Source organism: Triticum urartu, chromosome 7A (assembly GCF_056163025.1).
Source record: "Triticum urartu cultivar PI428250 chromosome 7A, HENAU_Tu73, whole genome shotgun sequence".
Classification (NCBI taxonomy): Eukaryota; Viridiplantae; Streptophyta; class Magnoliopsida; order Poales; family Poaceae; genus Triticum; species Triticum urartu.
Window position 1 is genome coordinate 644,518,239 of NC_141879.1, and position 11,693 is coordinate 644,529,931.

Sequence of the window (11,693 nt, forward strand, 5' to 3'; positions counted from 1 at the left end):
CGGGTCGGCTCGGCCGTCGACGCCGTTCCGGACGAGCTGGAGGCGGCTGTCGTGGACGCCAATCAAGCCTTGGCGTGCCAAGCCGACGTCTTGCAGGCTGCACTCACGTATGTTTTTTGGACTAACTGGACTCGCGTATGTTTGCACACACGCACGCTGCATGCACGTACACATCCATGCGTCCGTCCCGCTATGGCCGCCGCGTTGCTCGCTAACCACGCCGCCGTTTGCATCGGCTCGCTGGCAGCCACGGGCCGTGCTTCGGCTTCGTGCCCGACGCCACCTACTTCCTGCAGTTGCTCACAGCTACGCGCAGCCCGCCGCTGCCAGACTTGCCTGCGCGCCGCCGCTATAAGCGGTCATCAATTTGACGCCGCCACCACCACCCCGTGTGGTCGAGCTGTGTCAGTACGTCCTCCCCGCCGCGCAAGGCCCGGCTACCTACCGGCGGCCACAGCGTGCCTCGGCCCCACTGGTCGCGCATGTCATCGGACGGCTCACCCGCGCGTGGCCGTGCTTCCCGTAGTCGAACCGTGTGCAGGATAGAGGTAGAAGAAAATAAGAGAAGAGAGATGAATCTGACTTGTGGACGACTTGTGGACCCATATTGTCAGCGTGAGTAGTTGATGAACCGGGCTGGGATCATCTCTTTTCCTAGTGCGTCAAACGTGTCTAGGGTTTGAAAAGACCGGGATCAGAGAGGTTAGGATATCAATTTTAGGGATTTGGAGGTGAGGGTTTATTTACGTCGGCCTCTACAAAGTCAGGGTTTATTTCAGACTTTACTCCCTATGTTCCCTACTCACAGAGCCGATTGAGTAGAGTCATTTACCGAGATGCGCCCAACCCATGCGTTCCTTCGAATTGGATGTACCAATTTTTTTATTAATAATAATTAGTAATGACGTAATTACGATAGTGGGAAAGGATTAGCCGAAATCTGAAAATAGGAAGGACGCGAGGGAAAACAGCGTCCACAGCTGGACGCTATTGTGCAGAACGTCCAGGTTTGGACGCCAATACAAACAACATCCAGCAAATGGTTTGGCCTACACCCTAATAGATTAAACCGAGTCGTTTTCCTCTAGTAGACGGATGTTATGTCGCTAGTAAACCCTAGTACGCATGGATTCGTCGCTCCTCAACGTCGCCATGTGCTAACCAGCCTCCAACACTCACATCTCTAATCATCACGGCATCCCTATCTCTCTTGTTCCCCGCTTACGGTTAAGATCCTCCAATCTATCTCGTGGTTGGCGCATGTGATTTGGGGTAAGGTCGTCTTGCATCTCCGTTGGTTTCAGTCTTTGTCCAATTGATTCAATGACTTGTAAGTAAACAATGTGTCGACGACTTGGTTTCTATTCATGTGGTGGTACGGTTGCAAATTGGTTTGTTCTAACTTGTAGGTTGCAAAAAATCAACTTTACTTAGTCGGTAGTAGATCAATGTAAGGTTGTGATATTTACTCCTTACATGTTCGTGTTAGCAGGTGAAGATAACATGTTAATCGTACTGGTATATGTGGATGGTGAAGTGCGACATGGATCCACGGGTGTGTCTTATAGTGTTCCTCCCAAAGTCACTTTTCCAGCATCCGAAGAAACCACTTTTGAAGATGTCAAGAGTGAGATATGTCGAGGACTTGGACATGGCGATGATCAGTACGACATGAATATGCAAGCTCGCTTGGATATTGGAACTCCTGGTCCACATTATTTCCAATTAGTTCCAATATATGAGGAAAGAGGATGGACCATGATTTTTGAGAAGACCAAGTCTCGTACAACAGGGCAAGTGATAGAGCTATATGTTAACATCATGCCAAATTGAGACATGTTGAGGCAAGTCAATGCTGCAAGCAATATCCCAAGAACTAAAAGTCAAAAACGAAGGTTTGAAAGTGCAATGCATTCCTCATTACAGCAAACCTCTGCCAGTGCTTTTCTAGAATCTAGTATGCGTGCTGCTGATCTCGACATGTCACATGCTACATCTTCGAGTCATGTTAATGTAACAAATGATTTGCGAACAAGTATTGCCGATGACCCATATTATGCGAAACCAATCACATTTTCCCAAGTTTTGGATATTTTGTGCTGGCTGTGAGGCACCCATAGCAAATCACTGAAACATCCATTTCTATCCATTTCAAAACCCTGTTACAGCATAAAAGAAGTGGTTAAAATGTTGAGGTGAAATATCAAAGCAATCATTTGAATTCATTCTTCACAATCTACACTGATAAATAAAGGTCAAACAATCTAATGTTTTCAGCTATGCCTAGGCAGTCAGTGAAATTAGTAAAGCTACAACAAGATGCAATCAATGGTTGGGGCGATGTACAGAGAAGCAGTGGAGAGAAGAGAGTGGGACGACCACCTCTGACCGACTTGCTGATGTAGCCGCTGTCGGTGTCAAAACCGGCGGATCTACGGTAGGGGGTCCCGAACTGTGCGTCTAAGGCGAATGGTAACAGGAGGCGGGGGACACGGTGTTTACCCAGGTTCGGGCCCTCTCGATGGAGGTAATACCCTACTTCCCGCTTGATTGATCTTGATGATATGAGTATTACTAGAGTTGATCTACCACGAGATCGTAGAGGCTAAACCCTAGAAGCTAGCCTATGATTATGATTGTTGTTGTCCTACGGACTAAACCCTCCGGTTTATATAGACACCAGAGGGGGCTAGGGTTACACATAGTCGGTTACAAGGGAGGAGATCTACATATCCGAATTGCCAAGCTTGCCTTCCACGCAAAGGAGAGTCCCATTCGGACACGGGACGAAGTCTTCAATCTTGTATCTTCATAATCCAACAGTCCGGCCGAAGGATATAGTCCGACTGTCCGAGGACCCCCTAATCCAGGACTCCTTGAGTAGCCCCTGAAACAGGCTTCAATGACGATGAGTCCGGCACGCAGATTGTCTTCGGCATTGCAAGGCGGGCTCTTCTCCAAATTCCGAATACCCGTCGAGTAGTGTTCGGCTTCCCATGAATGTTGCACTCCTTGGCTTCTGCGCCTAATAATGGCTATCCTCCACGTGTTGAGCGAATGCGAGAAGTCGGGGCACTTTTACACTTGCCACCCTAACCATGTGAGTAAATTGTCTATTTAAAGAGATGGGGATCCTCAGATCCAGATCACACCATCCTCCTGAAGGAAATATGCCCTAGAGGCAATAATAAAGTTATTATTTATTTCCTTATAATCATGATAAATGTTTATTATTCATGCTAGAATTGTATTAACTGGAAACATAATACATGTGTGAATACATAGACAAACAAAGTGTCACTAGTATGCCTCTACTTGACTAGCTCATTAATCAAAGATGGTTATGTTTCCTAACCATGAACAATAAGTTGTTATTTGATTAACGAGGTCACATCATTAGTTGAATGATCTGATTGACATGACCCATTCCATTAGCTTAGCACCCGATCGTTTAGTATGTTGCTATTGCTTTTCTTCATGACTTATACATGTTCCTATGACTATGAGATTATGCAACTCCCGTTTGCCGGAGGAACACTTTGGGTGCTACCAAACGTCACAACGTAACTGGGTGATTATAAAGGAGCATTACAGGTGTCTCCAAAGGTAGATGTTGGGTTGGCGTATTTCGAGATTAGGATTTGTCACTCCGATTGTCGGAGAGGTATCTCTGGGCCCTCTCGGTAATACACATCACATAAGCCTTGCAAGCATTACAACTAATATGTTAGTTGTGAGATGATGTATTACGGAACGAGTAAAGAGACTTGCCGGTAACGAGATTGAACTAGGTATTGGATACCGACGATCGAATCTCGGGCAAGTAACATACCGATGACAAAGGGAACAACGTATGTTGTTATGCGGTCTGACCCATAAAGATCTTCGTAGAATATGTAGGAGCCAATATGGGCATCCAGGTCCCGCTATTGGTTATTGACCGGAGACGTGTCTCGGTCATGTCTACATTGTTCTCGAACCCGTAGGGTCCGCACGCTTAAGGTTACGATGATAGTTATATTATGAGTTTATGCATTTTGATGTACCGAAGATTGTTCGGAGTCCCGGATGTGATCACGGACATGACGAGGAGTCTCGAAATGGTCGAGACGTAAAGATTGATATATTGGAAGCCTATGTTTGGACATCGGAAGTGTTCCGGGTGAAATCGGGATTTTACCGGAGTACCGGGAGGGTTACCGGAACCCCCCGGGAGCCATATGGGCCTTCATGGGCCTTAGTGGAAAGGAGAAAGGGGCAGCCCAAGGTGGCTGCGCCACTTCCCCCTCCCCTAGTCCTATTAGGACTAGGAGAAGGTGGCCGGCCCCCCTCTCCCTCTTTCCCCCTTGGGAATCCTAATTGGAATAGGATTGGGGGGGGGGGGGGGAGTCCTACTCCCGGAAGGAGTAGGACTCCTCCTGCGCCTCTCTCCCTGGCCGGCGCCCCCCTCCCCCCTTGGCTCCTTTATATACTGAGGTAGAGGCACCCTAGAACACACAAGTTGATCCATGTGATCTATTCCTTAGCCGTGTGCGGTGCCCCCTGCCATCATATTCCTCGATAATACTGTAGCGGAGTTTAGGCGAAGCCCTGCTGCTGTAGTTCATCAAGATCGTCACCACGCCGTCGTGCTGACGGAACTCTTCCCCGACACTTTGCTGGATCGGAGTCCGGGGATCGTCATCGAGCTGAACGTGTGCTCGAACTCGGAGGTGCCGTAGTTGGTGCTTGATCGGTTGGATCGTGAAGACGTACGACTACTTCCTCTACGTCGTGTCATCGCTTCCGCAGTCGGTCTGCGTTGGGTACGTAGACAACACTCTCCCGTCTCGTTGCTATGCATCACATGATCTTGCGTGTGCGTAGGAATTTTTTTGAAATTACTACGTTCCCCAACAGTGGCATCCGAGCCTAGGTTATTTATGTTGATGTTATATGCACGAGTAGAACACAAGTGAGTTGTGGACGATACAAGTCATACTGCCTACCAGCATGTCATACTTTGGTTCGACGGTATTATTGGACGAGACGACCCGGACCAACATTACGGTACGCTTACGCGAGACCGGTTCCCCCGACGTGCTTTGCACACAGGTGGCTTGCGGGCGACTGTCTCTCCAACTTTAGTTGAACCAAGTATGGCTACGCCCGGTCCTTGCGAAGGTTAAAACGGAGTATATTTGACAAACTATCGTTGTGGTTTTGATGCGTAGGTGAGATTGGTTCTTACTTAAGCCCGTAGCAGCCACGTAAAACTTGCAACAACAAAGTAGAGGACGTCTAACTTGTTTTTGCAGGGCATGTTGTGATGTGATATGGTCAAGGCATGATGCTGAATTTTATTGTATGAGATGATCATGTTTTGTAACCAAGTTATCGGCAACTGGCAGGAGCCATATGGTTGTTGCTTTATTGTATGCAATGCAATCGCGATGTAATGCTTTACTTTATTACTAAACGGTAGTGATAGTCGTGGAAGCATAAGATTGGCGAGACGACAACGATGCTACGATGGAGATCAAGGTGTCGCGCCGGTGACATTGGTGATCATGACGGTGCTTCGGAGATGGAGATCACAAGCACAAGATGATGATGGCCATATCATAACACTTATATTGATTGCATGTGATGTTTATCTTTTTATGCATCTTATCTTGCTTTGATTGACGGTAGCATTATAAGATGATCTCTCACTAAATTATCAAGAAGTGTTCTCCCTGAGTATGCACCGTTGCGAAAGTTCTTCGTGCTGAGACACCACGTGATGATCGGGTGTGATAGGCTCTACGTTCAAATACAACGGGTACAAAACAGTTGCACACGCGGAATACTCAGGTTATACTTGACGAGCCAAGCATATACAGATATGGCCTCGGAACACGGAGACCGAAAGGTCGAGCGTGAATCATATAGTAGATATGATCAACATAATGATGTTCACCGATGAAACTACTCCATCTCACGTGATGATCGGACATGGTTTAGTTGATTTGGATCACGTGATCACTTAGAAGATTAGAGGGATGTCTATCTAAGTGGGAGTTCTTAAGTAATATGATTAATTGAACTTAAATTTATCATGAACTTAGTCCCAAATAGTATCTTGCTTGTTTATGTTGATTGTAGATGGCTCGTGCTGTTGTTCCGTTGAATTTTAATGCGTTCCTTGAGAAAGCAAAGTTGAAAGATGATGGTAGCAATTACACGGACTGGGTCCGTAACTTGAGGATTATCCTCATTGCTGCACAGAAGAATTACGTCCTGGAAGCACCGCTGGGTGCCAGGCCTGCTGCTGGAGCAACACCAGATGTTATGAACGTCTGGCAGAGCAAAGCTGATGACTACTCGATAGTTCAGTGTGCCATGCTTTACGACTTAGAATCGGGACTTCAACGACGTTTTGAACGTCATGGAGCATATGAGATGTTCCAGGAGTTGAAGTTAATATTTCAAGCAAATGCCCGGATTGAGAGATATGAAGTCTCCAATAAGTTCTATAGCTGCAAGATGGAGGAGAACAGTTCTGTCAGTGAGCATATACTCAAAATGTCTGGGTATAATAATCACTTGATTCAATTGGGAGTTAATCTTCCGGACGATTGCGTCATTGACAGAATTCTCCAATCACTGCCACCAAGCTACAAAAGCTTCGTGATGAACTATAATATGCAAGGGATGAACAAGACTATTCCCGAGCTCTTCGCAATGCTGAAAGCTGCGAAGGTAGAAATCAAGAAAGAGCATCAAGTGTTGATGGTCAACAAGACCACTAGTTTCAAGAAAAAGGGCAAAGGAAAGAAGAAGGGGAACTTCAAGAAGAACAGCAAGCCAGTTGCTGCTCAAGAGAAGAAACCCAAGTCTGGACCTAAGCCTGAAACTGAGTGCTTCTACTGCAAGCAGACTGGTCACTGGAAGCGGAACTGCCGCAAAGTATTTGGCGGATAAGAAGGATGGCAAGGTGAACAAAGGTATATGTGATATACATGTTATTGATGTGTACCTTACTAATGCTCGCAGTAGCACCTGGGTATTTGATACTGGTTCTGTTGCTAATATTTGCAACTCGAAACAGGGGCTACGGATTAAGCGAAGATTGGCTAAGGACGAGGTGACGATGCGCGTGGGAAACGGTTCCAAAGTCGATGTGATCGCGGTCGGCACGCTACCTCTACATCTACCTTCGGGATTAATATTAGACCTAAATAATTGTTATTTGGTGCCAGCGTTGAGCATGAACATTATATCTGGATTTTGTTTAATGCGAGACGGTTATTCATTTAAATCAGAGAATAATGGTTGTTCTATTTATATGAGTAATATCTTTTATGGTCATGCACCCTTGAAGAGTGGTCTATTTTTATTGAATCTCGATAGTAGTAATACACATATTCATAATGTTGAAACCAAAAGATGCAGAGTTGATAATGAAAGTGCAACTTATTTGTGGCACTATCGTTTAGGTCATATCGGTGTAAAGCGCATGAAGAAACTCCATACTGATGGACTTTTGGAACCACTTGATTATGAATCGCTTGGTACTGGCGAACCGTGCCTCATGGGCAAGATGACTAAAACACCGTTCTCCGGTACTATGGAGAGAGCAACAGATTTGTTGGAAATCATACATACCGATGTATGTGGTCCGATGAATATTGAGGCTCGTGGCGGATATCGTTATTTTCTCACCTTCACAGATGATTTAAGCAGATATGGATATATCTACTTAATAAAACATAAGTCTGAAACATTTGAAAAGTTCAAAGAATTTCAGAGTGAAGTTGAAAATCATCGTAACAAGAAAATAAAGTTTCTACGATCTGATCGTGGAGGAGAATATTTGAGTTACGAGTTTGGTGTACATTTGAAAAACTGTGGAATAGTTTCGCAACTCACGCCACCCGGAACACCACAGCGTAATGGTGTGTCCGAACGTCGTAATCGTACTTTACTAGATATGGTGCGATCTATGATGTCTCTTACTGATTTACCGCTATCGTTTTGGGGTTATGCTCTAGAGACGGCCGCATTCACGTTAAATAGGGCACCATCAAAATCCGTTGAGACGACGCCTTATGAACTATGGTTTGGCAAGAAACCAAAGTTGTCGTTTCTGAAAGTTTGGGGCTGCGATGCTTATGTGAAAAAGCTTCAACCTGATAAGCTCGAACCCAAATCGGAGAAATGTGTCTTCATAGGATATCCAAAGGAAACTATTGGATACACCTTCTATCACAGATCCGAAGGCAAGACTTTTGTTGCTAAATTCGGAAACTTTCTTGAGAAGGAGTTTCTCTCGAAAGAAGTGAGTGGGAGGAAAGTAGAACTTGACGAGGTAACTGTACCTGCTCCCTTGTTGGAAAGTAGTACATCACAGAAAACTGTTTCTGCGACACCTACACCAATAAGTGAGGAAGTTAATGATAATGATCATGAAACTTCAGAACAAGATACTACTGAACCTCGTAGATCAACCAGAGTAAGGTCCGCACCAGAGTGGTACGGTAATCCTATTCTGTAAGTCATGCTAATAGATCATGATGAACCTACGAACTATGAAGAAGCGATGGTGAGCCCAGATTCCTCAAAGTGGCTTGAAGCCATGAAGTCTGAGATGGGATCCATGTATGAGAACAAAGTATTGGACTTTGGTTGAGTTGCCCGATGATCGGCAAGCAATTGAGAATAAATGGATCTTTAAGAAGAAGACTGACGCTGATGGTAATGTTACTGTCTATAAAGCTCGACTTGTCGCAAAAGGTTTTCGGCAAGTTCAAGGGATTGACTACGATGAGACCTTCTCACCCGTAGCGATGCTTAAGTCCGTCCGAATCATGTTAGCGATTGCCGCATTTTATGATTATGAAATTTGGCAGATGGATGTCAAAACTGCATTCCTGAATGGATTTCTGGAAGAAGAGTTGTATATGATGCAACCGGAAGGTTTTGTCGATCCAAAAGGAGCTAACAAAGTGTGCAAGCTCCAGCGATCCATTTATGGACTGGTGCAAGCCTCTCGGAGTTGGAATAAACGTTTTGATAGTGTGATCAAAGCATTTGGTTTTATACAGACTTTCGGAGAAGCCTGTATTTACAAGAAAGTGAGTGGGAGCTCTGTAGCATTTCTGATATTATATGTGGATGACATATTGCTGATTGGAAATGATATGGAATTTCTGGATAGCATAAAGGGATACTTGAATAAAAGTTTTTCAATGAAAGACCTCGGTGAAGCTGCTTACATATTAGGCATTAAGATCTATAGAGATAGATCAAGACGCTTAATTGGACTTTCACAAAGCACATACCTTGACAAGATTTTGAAGAAATTCAAAATGGATCAAGCAAAGAAAGGATTCTTGCCTGTGTTACAAGGTGTGAAGTTGAGTAAGACTCAATGCCCGACCACTGCAGAAGATAGAGAGAATATGAAAGATGTTCCCTATGCATCAGCCATAGGATCTATCATGTATGCAATGCTGTGTACCAGACCTGATGTGTGCCTTGCTACAAGTTTAGCAGGGAGGTACCAAAGTAATCCAGGAATGGATCACTGGACAGCGGTCAAGAACATCCTGAAATACCTGAAAAGGACTAAGGATATGTTTCTCGTATATGGAGGTGACAAAGAGCTCACCGTAAAAGGTTACGTTGATGCAAGCTTTGACACTGATCCGGACGATTCTAAATCGCAAACCAGATACGTGTTTACATTAAACGGTGGAGCTGTCAGTTGGTGCAGTTCTAAACAAAGCGTCGTAGCGGGATCTACATGTGAAGCGGAGTACATAGCTGCTTCGGAAGCAGCGAACGAAGGAGTCTGGATGAAGGAGTTCATATCCGATCTAGGTGTCATACCTAGTGCATCGGGTCCAATGAAAATCTTTTGTGACAATACTGGTGCAATTGCCTTGGCAAAGGAATCCAGATTTCACAAAAGGACCAAACACATCAAGAGACGCTTCAATTCCATCCGGGATCTAGTCCAGGTGGGAGACATAGAGATTTGCAAGATACATACGGATCTGAATGTTGCAGACCCGTTGACTAAGCCTCTTCCACGAGCAAAACATGATCAGCACCAAGGCTCCATGGGTGTTAGAATCATTACAGTGTAATCTAGATTATTGACTCTAGTGCAAGTGGGAGACTGAAGGAAATATGCCCTAGAGGCAATAATAAAGTTATTATTTATTTCCTTATAATCATGATAAATGTTTATTATTCATGCTAGAATTGTATTAACCGGAAACATAATACATGTGTGAATACATAGACAAACAAACTGTCACTAGTATGCCTCTACTTGACTAGCTCATTAATCAAAGATGGTTATGTTTCCTAACCATGAACAATAAGTTGTTATTTGATTAACGAGGTCACATCATTAGTTGAATGATCTGATTGACATGACCCATTCCATTAGCTTAGCACCCGATCGTTTAGTATGTTGCTATTGCTTTTCTTCATGACTTATACATGTTCCTATGACTATGAGATTATGCAACTCCCGTTTGCCGGAGGAACACTTTGGGTGCTACCAAACGTCACAACGTAACTGGGTGATTATAAAGGAGCATTACAGGTGTCTCCAAAGGTAGATGTTGGGTTGGCGTATTTCGAGATTAGGATTTGTCACTCCGATTGTCGGAGAGGTATCTCTGGGCCCTCTCGGTAATACACATCACATAAGCCTTGCAAGCATTACAACTAATATGTTAGTTGTGAGATGATGTATTACGGAACGAGTAAAGAGACTTGCCGGTAACAAGATTGAACTAGGTATTGGATACCGACGATCGAATCTCGGGCAAGTAACATACCGATGACAAAGGGAACAACATATGTTGTTATGCGGTCTGACCGATAAAGATCTTCGTAGAATATGTAGGAGCCAATATGGGCATCCAGGTCCCGCTATTGGTTATTGACCGGAGACGTGTCTCGGTCATGTCTACATTGTTCTCGAACCCGTAGGGTCCGCACGCTTAAGGTTACGATGACAGTTATATTATGAGTTTATGCATTTTGATGTACCGAAGAATGTTCGGAGTCCCGGATGTGATCACGGACATGACGAGGAGTCTCGAAATGGTCGAGACGTAAAGATTGATATATTGGAAGCCTATGTTTGGACATCGGAAGTGTTCCGGGTGAAATCGGGATTTTACCGGAGTACCGGGAGGGTTACCGGAACCCCCCGGGAGCCATATGGGCCTTCATGGGCCTTAGTGGAAAGGAGAAAGGGGCAGCCCAAGGTGGCTGCGCCACTTCCCCCTCCCCTAGTCCTATTAGGACTAGGAGAAGGTGGCCGGCCCCCCTCTCCCTCTTTCCCCCTTGGGAATCCTAATTGGAATAGGATTGGGGGGGGGGGAGTCCTACTCCCGGAAGGAGTAGGACTCCTCCTGCGCCTCTCTCCCTGGCCGGCGCCCCCCTCCCCCTTGGCTCCTTTATATACTGAGGTAGAGGCACCCTAGAACACACAAGTTGATCCATGTGATCTATTCCTTAGCCGTGTGCGGTGCCCCCTGCCACGATATTCCTCGATAATACTGTAGCGGAGTTTAGGCGAAGCCCTGCTGCTGTAGTTCATCAAGATCGTCACCACGCCGTCGTGCTGACGGAACTCTTCCCCGACACTTTGCTGGATCGGAGTCCGGGGATCGTCATCGAGCTGAACGTGTGCTCGAACTCGG